This window comes from Dipodomys ordii, unplaced genomic scaffold (genome assembly GCF_000151885.1).
Source record: "Dipodomys ordii isolate 6190 unplaced genomic scaffold, Dord_2.0 Scaffold36, whole genome shotgun sequence".
Lineage (NCBI taxonomy): Eukaryota > Metazoa > Chordata > Mammalia > Rodentia > Heteromyidae > Dipodomys > Dipodomys ordii.
Genome location: NW_012267252.1, coordinates 5,510,474 through 5,516,439, shown reverse-complemented (window position 1 = coordinate 5,516,439; position 5,966 = coordinate 5,510,474). Strand labels below are relative to the sequence as shown.

General features: G+C 42.0%; 1 protein-coding gene across 1 annotated transcript in view; it reads left to right on the top strand.

Moving 5' to 3' along the window:
- Positions 1 to 5,966, top strand: part of LOC105986594 (chromosome unknown open reading frame, human C10orf76) — a 234,251-nt gene that overhangs the window by 71,428 nt on the left and 156,857 nt on the right. The window lies entirely within an intron of this gene.

The window sequence follows — 5,966 nt, the reverse complement described above, 5'->3', positions numbered from 1 at the left end:
TTTTTCTTTTTGCTTATGTGGTGCTGGGGAATCGAACCCAGGGCCTCAAGCATGCAAGGCAAGCGCTCTACCACTGAGCCACCTTCCCAGCCCCTATTTATTTATTTTTTATTTTTTTGTTGGTCGTGGGGGCTGAACTCTGGGCCTGGATGCTGTTCCTGAGCTCTTCAGCTCAAGGCTAGCATTCTACCACTTGAGCCACAGCACCACTTCCGACTTCTTTCAGCTTATGTGGTGCTAAGGAATCGAACCCAGGGCCTCATGCATGCAAGGCAAGCACTCTACTACTGAGCCAACTTCCCAGCCCCAGGGATTTACTTTGAAAACAAGAGTTGAATATATAAAACACACTTCCCAGGATATCCTTATATATACCATCTGATATTCCTTTTCAGATTCTCCTTTGAGGAGGAGGGAAGGATTATGGGGCAGAATTTGAATGTAGTTTTGCCTCAACTTTTTCCCCCTTTATCTTAGGTTCCAGTGTAAAGACTTCACAAAAATTGAACAAGATTTCTCCTTATTAGGAAGGATTCTTCATTTATTTTAAGCAAGAGACTCATCAAAGCAAGGTTCATTTATATTCAATACAGATCTGTGCTTAAACAAAAAAAAAAAATCACAGTGCTTTTAAGAGGGCCCTGAACTCTCTTAGATTACTTGGAGCTGGAAGTGGAATCAGTATATGCTTCCTACGATGTTGGGAGAAAAGCACTTTCTGGAGGCTGACCATAGTTGTGTGAGGTTGGTAAGCTTGATTTCAGGGAATAGGAAATGCTCTAGAGGCCTCAGAAGAATAGATAAAAGTTTTAAGATAAGTACTTGGACTCCCTCTGTTGTGACAAAAACATCTTTAGTCATTTTCTTGCCTGCTGGCAAATTGGCTGTGGGTAGAAGTGTTAGATGGAATGTGTTATGGTCTAAGTGCATTTTATCTGTTCTATTCTAGTTATAAGTTCTGTGGAACTCCCACTGGATGCAGATGTACAGACCAGTAATCTACTGATAACCTTCTTAAAGTATAGTTCAATTGTCATGCAGGACACTAAAGGTAAGGCATGCTACTTTGGGAATACAGAAAGTAGGAGGTATGAAAAGTAGCTAAAATCAAAGAGGAACATTTTTGGGGGATGTTACTTATGTTTTGGACTTGGCCTTGTGCTTGCTATGCAGGTGCTCTCCCACATATATTGTACCCTTTTTCGCTTTCATTATCTTATATAGAGTCTTGAATTTTTGCTAGGGTTAGTCCTAGACCACGATCCTATAATCCTCTTGAGTACCTAGGATTTTTGGTGTGTATACCATACCAGTGCACTGTTTTTGTTTTTTTTCCCCTCCCCTCCCTGCCTTTCCCCTCCTGCCTCCAGTGCACTGTTTTTTATATATTTATAAAGATTATTTAATTTTTAATTTTATTTTTGGCCATGGGGCTTGAACTTAGGGGCTGTGCACCATCCCTGAGCTTTTTTACTCACGGTTAGCACTCTACCATTTTGAGCAACAATGCCATTTCCAGTTTTCTGTTGGTTAATTGGCGATAAGAGTCTCATGGACTTTCCTGGCTAGTCTGGCTTCAAACCATGATCCTCTTCCCGAGTAGCTAGAACTATAGGCTTGAGCCATTGGTGCCTGGATGCACTGTTAATATTTTGAGGTGTTGACAAATGAACAATTGGAACCTGCTATGTAGGGTAATCGTCCTGGTTTCTGAAAACCTGACTTCTCACTGCTAAATAGGAATTAGATGGTATTGGAAAGTCTGAAATTGGAGGGAAGGGTTCAAAACTATAACAGAACCAAGCACTGGTGGCTCATGCCTATAATCCAAGCTACTCAGGAGCTGAGATCTGTGGATCATGATTCAAGGCCAGCTTGTGCAGGAAAGTACATAAGATTCTTATTTTCAATTAATCACCAAAAAGCTAAAAGTGGAACTGTGGTTTAAGTAGTAAGAGCCTTGAGTGAAAAGGCTAAGGGACAGCACCTAGGCCCTGAGTTCAAGCCTTAGTTGCTCTGGCATGCACACGCAAACACACACACACACACACACATGCACACACACACATGCACGCGCGCGCACACACACACACACACACAATGAACAGGAAAAAAAATTGATCTCTACAAAAACTACCAACTTGTGTTAGCAAATCTTGGTAAGTAGATGCAGAATCTGATGTGTGGGAAGTGTGTGTGTGTGGGATCAGCATACTTCAGGGAATTCCCTTTTGAGAATAAGAACTGAAAGCATCATCTTATGGTGAGAATTAAAGGACTGTTAGGCAGAGTACAGTAGGAAGAGGTGAGATTCAGAGGACTTAACACTTAAAATAGAAGTGTTAGTACTCATCCTAGAAATTCATGATGGAAGTAGGAGAGAATTATGTGTTAGACACCCACGCCCACCCTGACAAGGTCTTAGGCTGGCCTTAAATGATCTTCCTGCTATAGTCTCTCGAGTTGTTAGAATTCCAGATGTGTACCACCGTGGTGCCCAGCTGGGTCTTGGATAAGTTTGGTTTTTTTCCTGTCTAATTTCATTCTTCCTCTGTTACGATTTTGCTGTGACCTATTAAAATTATTTTTATTGTTATTATAAAGGTAATGTTCAGAGGGGTTAGAGTTATATAAGTCAGGTAATGAGTACATTTCTTTTTGGACAGTGTCACCCCTTCTCTCACTTTCTCCCAGTTTTTCTCTCCCATCCCCACCCTGCTGTGGCCTTTTAATTGGTGGTAGGGGGCTGAGAAGGTGGCTTAGTGGTAGAGTGCTTGCCTCCAATGCATGAGGCTCTGGGTTCGATTCCTCAGCACCATATAAACAGAAAAGGCTGGAAGTGGCACTGTGGCTCAAGTGGTAGACCACTAGCCTTAAACTGAAGAGCTGAGGGACAGCGCCCAGGCCTAGAGTTCAAGCCCCTTGATAGACCAAACAACAACAAGAACAACAACAAGAACAACAAAAAGCCAACAACATTCCCCCCCCCCCCATAATTGGTGGTAGGGTAGTAGCCTCATAGATGAGCTGGCTTAACAGTGAAAAGAGAGCCAGTATTGGGCACTGGTGGTGCATGCCTATAATCCTAGCTACTCAGGAGGCTAAGATCTGAAGGTCATGGTTTGAAGCCTGCCAGACAGGAAATTTTTGAGACTCTTTTTTTTTCTTTTACAATTATGTGGGCAAGATAATGAGTACATTTCTTATCAATCATTGTAGCCTCCTCCTTTGTTTCTCCTTCCCATCCCTTCCTATCTTCCCCCTCCCCCCCCACTCTTGATCCATTCATCTGCTGAGGGACATCTGGGTTGGTTCTAGATCTTAGCTATGGTAAATAATGCTGCAATAAACATAGTTGTGCTGGTAGCTTTTGTGTGGTCTTGTTTGTAAACATTTGGGTAAATGCCCAAAAAGCCCACTCTTGAGACTCTTTTTTTTTTTTGTCTTTTCTTTTTTCTTTTTTGGTACTGGGGATCGAACCCAGGACGTTGCGCTTGCAAGGCAAGCGCTTTGCCACTGAGCTACATCCCAGCCCCACTCTTGAGACTCTTATCTCCAATAAACTAGTCAAAAAATCTGGAAGTGGCACTGTTGCTCAAGTGGTAGAGTGCTAACCTTGAACAAAAGAAGCTCAGGGACAGTGCTCAGGCCCAGAGTTCAAGTCCCAGGACCAGGAGGGGGAAAAAAAATACTCACACACACACACACACACACACACACACACACATCCCAGGTGTGTGTGTGAGTGTGTGTGTGTGTGTGTGTGTGTGTTTTAAGGAGCTAGTGCTAGGGTTTGAACTCAGGCCTTGTACCTTGCTAGTCAAGTACTTAGCTGCTGAGCCATACCTCCAGGCCCTTTCCTACTTTTAAAGATCAATTGAGAAGGCTGGGAAGGTGGCTTACTGGTAGAGTGCTTGCCTTGCATGCATGAGGCCCTAGGTTCAATTCTTCAGCACCACATAAGCAGAAAAAGCTGGAAGTTGCACTATGGTTCAAGTGGTAGAATGTTATCCTTGAGCTGAAGAGCTAAGTGAAAGTGTTGAGGCCCCATGACCGACAAAAAAAAAGATCAACTGAGAAACTTTATATTTTTTTTAATCTTTTTTTTTTTTTGATACTGAGATATGAACTCAAGGCTTTTCAGTTGATAGGCAAGGATTCTACTACTGGGCCATGCCTCTTGCTCTATAATTTTAATTTTGTATGCATACAGTAAATTGACCATTGCCTTTACTTTTCACTGTACAGTTCAGTGGCATTAAAAGCATTCACATTGTTTAACAGCCATCACCACTATCCCTCTCCAGAACTTTTTCTCTTCCTGCAAAACTAGAATTATGTACCCATTAAATAGTAACACTCAGTACCCATCTTATCTCCCCAAGTCCCTGACAACCAAAATTCTGCTTTCTGGCTAAATGAATTTGAGTGCTTAGATACTGCATATAAATAGCATTTATCCCAGCTTTTTTTTTTTTTTTAATGGTGGTACTGGGGTTTAAACTCAGGATCTCAAACTCACTGAGCTTGCTTGCTCTGCTCTTTCACTAGTTGAGCCATGCCTCCAGCCTTGCTTTGTGCTCATCATTTTTTTTTTTTGGGTCCAGTCATGGGGCCTAAACTCTGGGCCTGGGCACTGTCCCTCGGCTCTTCAGCTCAAGGCTAGCGCTCTACCACTTGAGCCACAGTGCCACTTCCAGCTTTTTTCTTTTTGCTTATGTGGTGCTGAGGAATCGAACCCAGGACCTTGTGCATGCAAGGCAAGCACTCTATCACTGAACCACCTTCCCAACCCCTGTGCTGGTCATTTTGGAGATGGAGTCTCATAGTTTTTCTGCCTAAGCTGGCTTCAAATAGCCACACTTAGAATCTCAGTCTCCTGAGTAGCTAGGCTTACTTAGTAATTGGGCATGTTTCCTTTTAAAGGCTTATTTGTAAAATTCATAAAACTCTGTTTTAGGAACTTGCAGTCAAATGATGTTTGGTCTTAAATTATGGTCTGTGATACAGAAAAGTCAATTCTGTATGGCATAATGGCTCATCCTAGTGGCTCACCTGTCTAATCCAAGCAACCCAGGAGGTAGAGGATTGAGGTTTGAGGACAGAATGCAAAAAGTTATTGAGACCCTGTCACAATCAATACACTGGGAATGGGGTATGCTCTGAGTTCCTAGACAGGTGGGAATCCTTAAGTAGAAGTATTGAGGGGTCTGAGGCTGGCTCCAGCACAAAAATGTAAGATCCTATCTAAAAATAACTAAAGTAAAAAGAGCAGGGGCTCAAGGGGTAGAGCACCTATGTAGCACGCAACATAGTCTCAGTTAAAACTCTAATACTAGCGAAGGGATAGGGGAGCAGCCGATTCCATTGTAGAAACAAAATTATACATATGTGAAAATGGAACTATGTCACTTAGGGGGGCAAGTGAGGTTGGGAAAAGATTGTGTGTGTGTGTGTCTGTGTGTGTGTGTGATGCAAAAGGTGACAATGATCCCTATGCATTGTACTTGTAAACTGATACATTGAATTGTACAACTACTTAAAGATAATAAAAAAGAAAAAGAAAAAATTGTTAAAATAGGATTGACTTCTTTATGTAGTGGTACTGAGGTTTGAACTCAAGGCTTCTCACTTATAGACAGGTACATTAATCTCTCCTTACTTGCTGTAATTTCTCCTTACTTGCCCTTGTGAGGTGTTTTAAGGTTTCTTTAGCATTTAATATTTGCTCTAAAAGGTTTTTATTTGCCAAATTAAGTGAGTTTTTGGTATGATGATTTTCAGGTATTCTCGAATAGATCTGAAAGGAGGGTAAAATCAAATTCAGGGGTTTTCAGAGTGAAAGAAAATGTGAATAGAAATGAGAGCTAAAAGATAAAAAGGGGGGACTGGGAAGGTGGCTCAGTGGTAGAGCGCTTGCCTTGCAAGCCTGAGGCCCTGGGTTCGATTCCTCAGCACCACATAAG